Source organism: Mustela lutreola, chromosome 15 (genome assembly GCF_030435805.1).
Source record: "Mustela lutreola isolate mMusLut2 chromosome 15, mMusLut2.pri, whole genome shotgun sequence".
NCBI classification, from domain to species: Eukaryota; Metazoa; Chordata; class Mammalia; order Carnivora; family Mustelidae; genus Mustela; species Mustela lutreola.
In genome coordinates this window covers 7,413,895-7,427,218 of record NC_081304.1, presented here as the reverse complement: position 1 = coordinate 7,427,218, position 13,324 = coordinate 7,413,895, and the positions used below count along the sequence as shown (strand labels likewise).

General features: G+C 50.9%; 1 long non-coding RNA gene across 1 annotated transcript; it reads left to right on the top strand.

Moving 5' to 3' along the window:
• Positions 1-6,938: 6,938 nt before the first annotated feature.
• On the top strand, positions 6,939-13,018 carry LOC131816303 (uncharacterized). The gene is made up of 4 exons (XR_009348005.1): positions 6,939-7,626; positions 8,416-8,553; positions 9,922-10,007; positions 11,402-13,018. It is a non-coding gene; the product is annotated as an uncharacterized LOC131816303 (long non-coding RNA).
• Positions 13,019-13,324: the final 306 nt, after the last annotated feature.

The following is a 13,324-nucleotide window of genomic DNA, read 5'->3' as shown; positions in this document are numbered from 1 at the left end:
CTCGCCCAGAGCCTTCTGCCATTGTCGCTGGAGAGGGGTGGGTAGACACCAGCTCTGCTGGAGGCAGCCCTTGATAACCAGAAACCCTCCTGGGCCCCCGAAAAGATGGAAAGAAAAGCAACCAGGGGGAAAGAAAGAGCTTTTGTCCACACCCGGAAAGGCTTGTTTCCTCCCCCAAAGCCCAAATCAGAGGTATATTGGCCTAAAAGGGGCACTTGGAGAAGGCAAGGCCGCTGTCAGCTGTTGAGAGTATTTTACTCTGAGTTAAGAATTCTACATCTCTGTCCCACCCAGTTGCTTTTACTCCCAGGTATCAGATTAAAGACAGAAAAGGCTAAGTACCCTGCCCAAGATTCCACGGCTAGCAAGTCCACTTTCTGGACTGAAACAAAGCCAGAGTCGTCGAGACTTGGAGCCCACGGTCCCAGCCACAAACCCACAAGATGGCAGGAAAGGAAACTGATTCCAGCTGAAGCATGAATGATCTTGTTACTATACTCGGCCACGGGAGGCAAGGGAAAGTCACTAGGGCAGACGGGACACCCATCCTATCGAGCAGACACACAACCTTATCAAGTCCAGGAGGGTTCTAGGCGTTAAAGGGGGCACGTCAGTCCAGGCGGTTCTTAGGGGACCTCTGCCTGTCCTCATTCCTACTATCACTCCGTCTCTACCAGCCCGCATCCACCCCAAACACTCCAGTTAAATTCCTTCCTGGAGCTCAGCGCGTGGCCACGGAGTGAAGAGGAGGGTGCTTAAAGCCAAAGGCATCACTCACCATCCTCTCTGTCCCAATGTGACGTGACACACGGACCCACATGTTCCAAGGGCTTAAAGGAACAACCCCCTCAAATCAGGAGGTCCTTGTGCCTGTGCCTTTGGTTGGGGTCACTCCTACCTCCTTCCCTCCCTTTGCACTGAGGCCCCCAGATCCCAGATCCTTGGGCTGACCTGAGGCCTGTGTGCTTCTGTCTGACGCCAGGATTTCCCTCTGCTTTCCTAGCCCCCCTGGGCCCCCAGAGGGAGGTTCCTCTAGAACAAACAGGTTCTAAGGGACATCTGTCTCTCCTCTGCAGTCTCTCCCCATATTCAAGCCGATGCGATTGTGTCTTCAGCCAGTGACTGCAAAGAAGCCACAAGGACGGGAAAGGGTCTGGCGTTTCGGTGTCCCTTACTCTTGTGGGAAGAATAAGGCAGAGGTGCCAGGAAACGTGTTTCTAGGCTGGGTGTAATTGTCAAAGCCCCTCATTGTGTCTACAGGGTTGGTTTTCTCTAGAGTTTTCTGTTTCCTGTAAGTACTGTCTTGCGTGTGTGCGTGTGTGTGTGTGTGTGTGTGCATATCTCTGTGTGTTTGTACGTGCATGTGTGCATGTGTGTGTCCTTCCTCGGGTCCTGTAAAGCCTTTCAGTCATAACAATAACTCAGCCTGATGTCAGGGCTAATTTACACTTCCTGGCTTGATGGCTTGATGCCACAGGATGCTAGCTTTCTCCTCTACCCAAGTCCTCTGTTGCCTTCACAAGCCAGCTGTGGCTGTAGACAGCGGACATGTCAGGTAAGCCAGCAATGAGGACTCAGTTTCAAGCTGCTGATTGCCCAGACCCAGACCAGTGGAGTTTCTGGATAACAGATAAATCTTGACTGAGTGGCAAGCAGGGATTCCTCTAGAAAAGCAAACTTTGCTCATGGAGGGGCACCCGAAGACACAGAAAGAGAGCAGGATGAGGAGGCATACGAGCCTTGTAATTAAATCTATAATAAACTAATTGCATGGAAATTTGCACGAGAGAATATTTCCCCCTTCTATCCCAGCACATAGTTTGGCTGCTTAGGGCTAATGATTAGAACGCTAGCAGTCACCCAGGCCTCCCACTTTACAGAACAGAAAATAAAGTCCAGAGAGGTGAAGTGAATTTTCCAAGGTCACACAGCCCTCTAATAGGGGGGATAGGATAGCTCTCTATTAGGAACCTGGGGGGATACATGATTTCTTCTAACCCTGGGCCAGCACTTGTCCTGCTGCATCGGTAGTTTTCAAAGATTTTATTTTCTTAAGTAGGGACTCCTTCTCTCTATACCTCAAGTGAAACTGTACGTGATCTAAAACAGATCAAGGTGGCCCTCCTACTGAATTTGCAGTGGGGTGAGCCTCCCAGAGCCCCACCTGCTTTAGCTCTGGAAGGTCTTCTGGGAGGTCCCAAGATATCAGGACACTGAAATTTACACCACCAGTCCTAACAATAGTAAGCCCTCAGGACAGCTTTGTTTCCACACGGTTCCAGGCACTTCTCTGGGGGCTTTTGCATGTATTAGATCGTTGGATCTCCAGAAAGCCCTGTGAGCGCGTACCCTGATGGGGGCTGCAGGTGCTTTGCGGAGCTCTGTCATCTACACATCCTGGCAGGCAGCCAGGCAGCAGGAACCTGGGATCTTGACATGGGATCGTTGCTAGTTGAGGTGATTTCTTGCACACATGCACTCTGTCCCCACGTGGGTGATCCTGTCCTAGCAACCCAGCTCATCCCTGTCCTTCCTTCCCATTCTCATGTCATGTCATGGCCCCCTCTCCCCACAGGTGTGGAGAAGGCATGGCTCCAGCTCGGGCAACTCTCTGTAGGCTTGCAGAGCCCACGGCAACCGTGTGATCTGATCCAAAGGCAAACTGGTGGCCTGTGGGTTGGATGCACCCTGAAGATCTAGTCCATTTGCATGCACAGCTGTTCTGCACAGGAGTCTGCAAAACAGACTCCTTCCAAGCAGTCATTTAATCATGCTTCTAGACTCTATGGGTCCTAGGAATGGAGACTAAGGACAGAAAGAATGGTTTGTCTCTGTTTCATGATGTAAGCCGTCTCTGCTGGGAAGACTGAAGACAGGGTTGGGGATGGGCAGGTAGAAGTGGGTGGGTATGGGTGGTGTGACTCATTGGTTGGGGGCTGGAATCAGACTGGCTCACCTTCACTCCAGAGGTTACTCCTGGCTGTCAGCCAGAACTCTTCCCTATGGCTTTTCCACATGGGGTGGTTTGGGCTTCCTCACAAGATGGCGGCCAAGTGTCCAGCTCAAGCATCCTAAGAGAACTGGACAGAAACTATATGATCTTTTATGACTGTATTGGTCTTTTAGGGCTGTTATAACAAACTATACAGTGTGGTGACTTAACAGAAATTAATTCTCATAGAGAATTCAAAATCAAAATCAAGTTCAAAATCAAGCTATCAACTCAGTTGGTTTCTTCTGAGGCTACAAGGGAGAAGCTGCTTCATGCTCCCTCTCAGCTTCTGGTGGACTCGGGCATCCCTCGGCTTGTAGACCCATCATCCTAATCCTGTGTCTTCCCTTGGCCCACTTCCTGCATCTCCACACTGTCTTCCTTCGGTGCCTATCTGTCTCTGTGTCCAGTTTCCCTTTTCATAAGGATGCCAATCATCTTGGATCAGAACCTACCTCCTCTTAACCTGATGATCTATAAAGACTCTATTTTTAAAGAAGGTCACATTCACGGGTCTTGTGGGTTAGGACTTGGACATCTTTTAGGGTGTCATAGCTCATCCCATGACAATGATCTTCAAAGTCACATAGCAGGGCACCTAGGTGGCTCAGCTGGTTAAGCTTCTGCCTTTGGCTCAGGTCATGCTCTCAGGGTCCTGGTCCCACATCAGGCTCTCAGTTCAGGGGGGAGTCTGCTTCTCCCTCTCCCTCTGCCTGCTGCTCCCCCTGCTTGTGCACTCACTTGCTCTCTCTCTCTCTCAGTCAAATAAATAAATAAAATCTTTTAAAAAGATCAAATAGCCTCACTTCTACTGTAGTCCTATGCCCTTCCCACCCAGGTTCAAGGGGAGGGCTCCACCTTTGAGTAGAAGGGTATCAGAGGTACCTTATAAGAAGAGCACATGTGGGGCGCCTGGGTGGCTCAGTGGGTTGGGTCGCTGCCTTCGGCTCAGGTCATGATCTCGGGGTCCTGGGATCGAGTCCCGCATGGGGCTCTCTGCTCAGCAGGGAGCCTGCTTCCTCCTCTCTGCCTGCCTCTCTGTCTGCTTGTGATCTCTCTCTGTCAAATAAATAAATAAAATCTTAAAAAAAAAAAAAAAAAGAGCACATGTGATGGAGACCTACTACAATCATTTGGGGAAGATATGATCTGCCACAACAAAGCTTGCTATATATATATGTACATATGTATATGTGATTGCTAACATTTAGGCTTAAGGAAATTTACATAAAATATGGGTTTCTGGATCTTGAAGAATCAGAAAAACCTAGAACATGGGGCTCTCACCCTGCCTCACCCCCCTCCCAGTGGCAGCAGTCAGGGAGAGCTGCCCCTTTCAGGAGGCAGCAGGTTCTTCAGCTTGACCCACTTCCTGAGCACCCTTCTCTGAGGGCCATTGTCAGCTGTCATCTTGTCACTGTGCATCACTGTGCGTCCCTTACACTCAGCCTGCTTCTCTCCTATATGGCCTTGAGGTCCACTCCCGGGGCCGTGGAGGGTGTCCCGTTCAATGGTCCAGGTTGTGCAGAGGAAGCTCCCCGGGGCAAGACCCCAAGAACTACCCCCTCAGGAGAAGCAGCCGGTGTCACGACAAAAACCACTGCACCCCGACTCCAAGAGCTGACAAGAGGGCCACGGAAAGGAACCAGCTTCTGATTCAGGGCCCAGTGTATGCAGAGCGGGTCTAGACAGGAGGACAAGGCTGGACAAGCTCAGACAACTGGCTGATTACAGAGGGCAGGGTGAGGAGGAATGGGGAGGTGAGCTGGAAAACTGCAAACAGATGTGGTCATATTCCCTCTAGCCCCGCCCCTAGGGTCGGCCCCTCCCCCAAGGTCGGCCCCGCCCCCGCCTATTTCCTTCCAAGAAATGACGTGGGGGCCACTTCTGAGATAGCTTCTCTGACTTCCCACCATTCCCATCTGTTTTCTAGAACCGTCCGGATGTTCCCTGCTATTGGCCAAACCCCTTTACAACTCATGTCACAAAAGTAAACAATCCAAGATCGCCAACTGTAGTTCAATGTCATCCTGGGAGCCTTGAACTAGAGCAGTAATTTTCTCAGCAGGAGAGACCATGGATGGGAAGCAGTCCAGCACTGGGAGTCAGAGGAGAGGCTCCAGCTCTGGGTCTCAGGCAGGAGTGTGGGCAGCTCCCTTCACCCCCAGGAGCTCTCTTCTAGCTGGAACCCGGGGTATTTTGGCTGGGGCAGTCCCCAGGCATCGGGGGTATCCCTGAGGACCCAGGCCCTGAACTTCAGGCAGGTTCCTTGGCCTCTCTGTGTTTCAGTTCCTGCCTTTGTGAGACAAAATGAGTTAATTTATGCAAAGCGGCTAGGAAAGCACTCAGCCAAGGGTGAGCTCTTGCTCGTGTGTACCCATGTCCTTGACCGCACCTGGGTGTCTTCCATCTACTGATGCACTGTTGTGTTCTAGCAAAAGATTGGGAATGTGGAGCCTTGCTTTGTGAGGCTGTGAGGTGTCCCCAGGTACCAGGCACTGTGCCAGACCCAAACAACCAGGTAGGTCCAGCCACTCCCTCTGCACTTACCCAGCAATGGCCACAGAGGGAGAGAGGGCCTCCCCCCACCGCCCGAGTTATGGTCACGGGCATCTGTGATTAATATTTTGCAGATTGGTGGTGGGTGAGGGTTTTTCCTGACCTCAGGGAATGACTGTTATTTGGCTCTTACTGAGAGGTGGAAACAATTTAAGAAGGGGGAGGTTGGGGAGAAACAGGAAAACAAGCATCCCATAGTTGCCAATTTCATTCAGGGCTGGCTGGTGCTTTTGTACAGAAAGCTAAGACAGCCGGGGGAGGGAGCAGGAGGGAGGCGTGAGGTCTGGGAAGTGCCTGGTCCTGGGAAGAAGGCCAGCCAGCCTGTGCGAGTCTGTTGAACCTAAACCCTCCAAGATAAAAGACACACATTGGAGCTCCAAGGAGAGCCATGGCACGTTCCCTGGGGCCACGATAACAAAGGACTATCGATGGGGGAGGTGGCTGAGACCAACACAATTTTATTCTCTCCTGTTCTGATGGCTGGAGGTCCAAAATCAAGGTGTCCACAGGACCACACTCGCTCCGAAGGTTCTAGGGGAGGCTCCTTCCTGGCCTCCTCCAGCTTCTGGTGGCTCCTGTAGTCCTTGGCATTCTTGGCTTGCAGAAGCGCCATTCCCATCTGTGTTCACATGACCTTCCCTGCGTTGTGTGTCTCTCTGTGTCCACTCCTCTTATAAGGACACCTGTCATTGGATTTAAGGCCCACCCTACTCCGGTATGACCTCACCTTAAATAATTATATTTGCAAAGACCCTACTTCAAGATAAGGTCACATTCTGAGGTTCCAGGTAGACATGGATTTCAGGGGAACAGGAGTCAACCTACTATAGCACCTTTGACTCCCTTGCCTGGGGGTCACGCCATAGAGGTTCTAGCATACATGGACTTGACCGGAAGCCACTTTAGAACTGGGGTCAGTAAACTCCTCTTGTTTTTATATGACCCGTGCGCTAAAAATTTTTACATTTTTAAATGATTCAGAAAAAATACAAACCAGGATGATATGGCAGTACACGTCAGAAGTATAGAAAATTCCAATTTCCATGTCCCTAAATAAAACTTGATCAGAATATAGCTACCCATTCACGTATATATCATCTTTGGCTGCTTCCTTGCTAGGACAGGGACTATGGGGCTGGAAAAGCCTGAAATATTGACCGCTCGGCCCTTTAGGGAATACGTGAGTGTTCACCCCTGTGAACGTCACTATCCTGAAACAATGTTTCCTGCCTGACCTGAATCCATCCAGAAAGATCCGTCCAGGTCGAGCAGGGTCTGACCCCTGGCTGGAGGAAGCTTGGTGGTTAAGGGGCAGTGGTGGTGGTGTTGGGGGGGGGGTGTCGTGCACCGTGAAGCCAGCCAGGCCTGGGGTCCAGTCCTGGCTCTCGCACTTACCTGGCTTTCCCTGTCTGGGTGTCCTTCTCTGGTAAAAGGGCAGAGGCGAATTCCTGTGTCAGGGGGCCACTGTGAGCATTAGTGAAGGGCAGAAAGGGACCTTCAGCACAGTGCCGGGTGTGGTGTGTGGTCAGCAAAGGTCAGCTGCTGTCATTGTCCTGCTGCCCGGGCTGGCGCAGGAGACGGCCGCCAGCTGAAAGTCAAAGACCTTCTCAATTCCCGAATACACCAGAAAATCCCACCTACTCTGGCAGAAGCTCCCAGCAAGCTTAACTGGGTCTAATTCCACTCTTCATCAACTTTGAGAAAAGAGTAAGAGAGTCAGGTGGAAGCGTGGAACTTTCCATGGGGACATCAGCAGTCGGGAGACACCCAGAAGCACTGCTGTGGGCCCGCCAGCCCCCGTGTGACCTTCCTGTCCATCTTGCTCTGGGCCTTCCGGGGGGAGGCCGGCCCGCACGGACCGCATCCCAGTGTCCTCTGAGTACCTGCTGAATTTGGATCACAAGGAGCCTGGACAGGAGACTGGAGGACGGACAGAAGGGGGGCCAGGCCCAGACTGGGAAACGGTGCTTCTTGAGCTCCCCACTGGCCCCTGGGTGGCGTCTCTCTCTCCATTCAACCTCCTCCGTCTGCAGGTTCCAGTAACTTCCTCTTCCGTCCTCTGCAGGCCTGCGCGGGTAATGGCACCAGGTGTTTTTAACTTTGGGTCTCGTGGGTTTCCTTGAGCTTCTCTGCTGCAACTTTGTGACATTTTCCTTAAACGGTCCTAATTTGAGTGTACTCTTGGTTTCCAGCGCGACTGATAACACTCTGAAAGGCGGGCTTCACTCTCCTCTCTGGGACACCCCCCTCTACCCTATGTCTACAATTCAGGAGTTTTCTCTGGATGTGATTTCCAGCTAGGATGGGGCCAGAGGCGGGTAGAACACGGTTTGTTAAGGGATTGGAAGTTGGGACAGATTGAGCCGGAATTGTGCCCAAAGCCAGAAGCCCTTGGATGATTCCCCACGAGTGTCATGTTATCCGTGAACAATAGCAGTGATCTCTTACATGTGTTGAGTGCTGTACAGCTTACCCATTAGGTTCCCATGTAATCCTACTTCTAATACCCACACACCTTCCAGTGGGGAAGACAGAGCCGTTTCTGGCATCTTCCACTTTCTGGAAAAGGACACTGAGGTTCTAAAATTTTGTGTGAGTACCCGCCTCTGGTATGGAGTTAGGGTTTGAGCCAGGGCGGTGACTTAGCAAATAAAAATAGAGGACGCCCAGTTAACTTGGAAGTTCAGGTCACAACAAATAATGTTGCATGGGATAAACACATGCCACGCAAATCTGGAGGGGGGGGGTTGCCCTCTATCCAGTGGCCCTACCCAATGTCACAAATCATCCGTCAGGCTGGGGGAGTGGGAGTAGAGATGGTGGGGAAGGCCCCATCCAAGGAGGATGTGTTTCTTGTCTCGTAGGCAACTGTTGGCAAGACTGCTGCGTCAGAACAATCTAGGCAGAGCCGTGTCCCCCAGACATCAATGCCTGTGTCCCAGAGCCATGGTTGGGAGATCCAGAGAGAGGACAGCACAGACCTTCAAGAATCAGGACATAGGGTCTGAGACAACAAGAGGGATGAGATTCCCTCTGAATCTGGGGTCACAGTGTCCCATCCTGGGTGCAGTGGAGCAGAGCAGGAGATACAGCCCCGCAGGAAACCCGACTCTCTGGTTTTCAGTGCCATTCCCCTTGTCCCAAAACCCAGCTCGTGTCCAGGAGATGATCCCTTCTGTTCTCCCAGACCTTCAACTTGGCAGTCCAAGGGCCCAACTATTGGAGGGTCTGGAGGCTAGACCCTGCCCAGCTGTCCAGTATCACTCATCAGTGGGAGGTCGGGGGAGGACAGATGATTAAGAAACGAAGTGAAAGCGGACATTACTAATAATCACATCAGGACAATATGTGTAAAACAGGACCTAGGGTGACCCTATGTATCAGCCCCTTTATCTGGGCCCCAGAGGAGCTGCTCCCAACCCTTTCAAGGCCATGTTGCTGAGAGCAGTTGGAGCCGAGGGGAAGGTGCAGCCAGAAGCCCCCCACAACCTTGTAGCCCCATGGCCCGAGCTGCCTGTGAAATGAAGGCCACGAGCAGAAGCCTCCTGCTGGTCAATCCAGAGTCAGGCTGGTGCTATACTGGGCCCATGTCCATGCAACCAGCATCCAGGATAGCAAATTCCAGAAGGGTCATGCTGAGGATCCCCTTAAAGCAAGGAATCATGTTCTTTTGGGTTTGAGCCCTGTGTTATCTGGGGTAACTCTGGCCCTGGTGGCAGCTCTAGCTGAGTAGTGATAAACCCCAACTCAAAGAGCCTGGTTGACTTGGATGGTCAATGTTGGGAGGAAACATGATTGTTTGACCTGTGTCCCTGCTTGCCTTCTGAGCAATTGGCTCGCTGGAGCCCCACAGCCCCCAAGGGGGAAGAATGGTAAGGTCTCCCGGGTTTCCTGGAACCTGTCAGGGCCAGCGCTGGAGAAAGGAGGTTGTGATAGGTGGTGGGAGGCTTGGGCTAGGTCGTGGGGCAGCCCATCTTGGGTCGGATGGAGCCAGTCGGCTTGAGCCACCTGGAGCTGAAGGCTTAGGCTGACCCAAGTCTCTTTTCCCTCCTACCTTCCTGCGCTGCGCCTTAACAGAACCCCCTTCCCAGCCTGTAACCTCCAGGCTTCAGTACCTCTTCTCTGCCAGACACTAGGATGTTGGAAAGAAAAAGAGTAGCCACTTTCTCCACCTGCTGACTGTAGTCAACCCTCATGGCCAAAGGGCTTTGCCGGCAAGAAGGGGAAATCAAAAGAAGAAGTTCCTGTGATAGTTCGGGACAGAGGAGCGGGGCTGGGGGTGCTGGTTGGGAGTGGAAGGTTGGTGGGGGCGGGGGCTTCTCTGGAGGTCCCCTCTCTCGAAGAGGTTATTTCCCTACACTTCGTTGCAGGAGTCTGATGTCGGAAGAGGCAGAAGTTGTACCCATCCCACAGATGGGGTAGCAGAGGCTGGTCAAGGTTGAGCTCAAGTTCCAGGGTAAGTGGAAATTTGTGAGAACCGAGGTCTGCGGAACTCGTGCTCTCTTTGGTGAACCTCCCCGATCCAGAGTGCTTTTCCGTTAGTCACCCTGGGAAGTTTAAGGAAAGGAGGGTCACTGGATGCCGAGAGGCTTTTCCTGGTGTTTTCCAGGTGAGGTTACCTGGGAAAGAGTGTTGTGTCTAATCCAAACCGGAGGACGCCCTCCCACCACGCCTCCCCGGCTTTGGAGAGCGTCTTCCCCTCCTGTCCTCCCTTCTTCCTTAGCAGATTCACTTTTCTCATTTTGGGGGGGCAGACACTGTTTTGGGTAACGGAGCTGGAGGCCGCCCAAGTCCTTGCTGGCCAGCTGCAGTGAGGGGAGGAGCCAGTCTGGGATTAGAACGGAATGAGGAAGAACTTTGGAATTAAAGATGACAATGGGGGGAAAAATTACAATGAGATGTCTCCTGGGTGTAGAATAAACGTTCCACCAGAAAGATACGCCTTTCGGTGTTCAAAACCTTTCAAGTCCCATTACTTTCTTTGATCTTTTCATTGATCAAATTGCTGGTAGATCTCGTCCCCCCGAGAAAGCTAAGAAGCACTTAGTTTGCAAGTGCCTGTTCTAGAACCCGAACGGACTCTTCTGAATCCAGTTTCTAGAGTGCCTTCTGGGTTAGGACCCGGCACCCCAGCATTCTCCAATCAGTTGGAGTGGAGTTGCATGTAATGTGGGGGTAGGGCTCCAAATTCTGTGTAAGATAAAGACTAGGTATAGTTCAAATTACCCTTGAAAACCCCCTCATCACCTTGAAAATCAGTCAAGTTCAGGATGCACGGTTTGTACTGTCACGTGCACGGAAGCCCTCTCCTCTGCCTTCCACTCAGCCCGCCAGCCTTATAGCTTCTCTGTATTTTCTCTGCAACCGTGAAGCAGTCCATAGTCTCCTGAATCCTGAAGGCTAGTAACGGGCTGCTTTCCGAGGCCCGTATTCTTTCTGCTCTACCGAATCAAGTTGTTATGTTTATAAAGATTCAATTATCACTGTTCCCAAACTTGTTTTTGCCAGTTGTACTCTTTATAGTAATTACATAATTTAATTCAATATGATGTCATGGATAAGAGTGCAAAAGAATAGGTTTTTTTTTGAAAATTCTACTGAATGGTTTGATCAAAGAGTGGCAAAAATGAAAGGGCGTGTTGTATTGGTCATGGACGAGCCCTGTAGAAAAATTAGGGAAATAATAAACAAATACAGGATTCTGCTGTTACAGCAATCCAGTTTCTACCATAGATTCTCCATAGGTGCCCATGTGTTTTGGGCACAGCGGTTTGCCCTTTGAGATCCTGTCTCTCTCTCTCTCTCCCTTTTTTTTTTTTTAAATAAAGATTTTATTTATTTATTTGACAGAGAGAGCAAGAGAGCAAGAGCACACAAGCAGGGGGAGCCACAGAGGGAGAGGGGGTAGCAGGCTCCCCACTGAGCAAAGAGCCTGACATGGGGCTGGATCCCAGGACCCCGGGATACCAACCTGAGCCCAATGCAGACGCTTTACCAACGGAGCCACTCAGGTGCCCTGTGACTTCCCATCTCTCATGGATCTGTGAATTGCTGTTGCTTCTTTAGTTTGCTGGACTTTTCACTGGTGAAGACGGAGTGGGCACTTCTAAGTGCACTGCTCGTAGAACTGGACACTGCAAGTCTTTGATCCCTGATTTCTACACATTTTTGCTTTATTTTAAAGAAATAGACTAGAACTCACTGACAACCCATGACAGAGGTGATTTATGTAAGAAAAGCAACAAAGCCTGTATCCATGGAGCCCCTTCTTGAGAAAAGAAGAAAGCTATGGCCCAACATGAACAGATTGGCGAATGAATTTACATGTGTGTTTTAAGAAAAAAATAGTATATAAGGGTGTATGTATGAAGATTTTTTTAAAAATCCCCTGCTTTCATCGTTTGGATTAGCTGAGTAGCCCCCGTAGGAGTGTCTGATGTACATTACACCACCGACTTGTAAAGGTGCTCATCGCGTGGCCTTCCGTGGGCTGCCCACGTCATTTGTCCTTCGCCCCTTTCCTGTCTGAATCTGACTGCCTGTGGGAGAAATGTGGGATCCTCCACACCACAGCACTCATCAACTCAGCCATCCCAACCCTCCCTCTCAGCCCGGGAGGATGAACGAGGGTAGTTCCACCAAGCACCACGGCGCCTCTTACCCGACCCACACTAGGGTCCGCGGGGCTGGCTTGGAAGGAATGAAGATGAACACGGGCGAGGAACGTGCCTCAAAACATCGCAGAGGCCGCACACGTCTCTGGAGCCAGACCGCTTTGGCACAAACCCCGGCTTTTCCAGCTGTGGACGGCATGCCCCTTAAACGCTCCCCGATTCGGTTCCCCTCCTGAAGGTGCTCTCGCAGGACTCCCCGAGTTAACAATGAACGTAAAGTGGTGAGAACAGCGTCTGGCCGTGTAAACAGCACACGTGTGAGCCATCGTTACGAATCAGGGTCATTTTGCCTCTAACGTGGTGTCCTCTGAGTGACTCTTACCCTAAAAGCATAAAGTAAGTAAAATAGCGCACTTCCCTCGAAGGCACGGACATCCACTCACCTATGAATTAAGAAGGCAAGTGAGTGGGACTTTTGTCACTGCAAGGACACAGCCTGGCTGACAAGGGATGTTGGAGGAGAAGATGGCTTCAGCCTAATGCGAGGGTAGCGGTCCCCGCTTACCTTCCAGGGAGGAGAAGAAAAAAATGTCGTTTCAGAACTCCAAAAAAAAAAAAAAAAAGTTTATTTATAAAATACTGACAAGTTTGACAGGCCATGGGACATCTCATGGTATATATTTCAAATCAATTTCTTTCTTACCTTTCATTTAAAAAATAAACCTGCTAACAAGCTATAGGACATATAGATATATATTTTTTCTTATAGATAGACACCTGCCACAATGAATACTCTCCCCATAATTTTTCATTATATCTTTTAAATCAAAAAATAAAGATTTGTGTTGGTTTTTGTTTTTGGAGTCTCTATGTGTAAAGAAAGGTAACACGTTTGGATGCTTTTGGTTATTCTTATGGAAACGAAGAGAAGGGAGTGGTCCCAAGAGAGGTCATCTGTGCTCCGGGTGGGTGGCCAGGTTTGCCACTGGGCAGGACCATACAGAGGCACTCGGATTGGGCGGCGGCTGCTGCTCGGGGGGGAAGGGGGGAGGGTTCCCCCTTCCTGCCCTCCGGCCCCTCACGCCATGGGCACCATGGGAAGGTGAGGGGAGCCCCTGCCCAGAATGGGCTCTGGGAGGCTCTGGCACCTTTAGAAGCT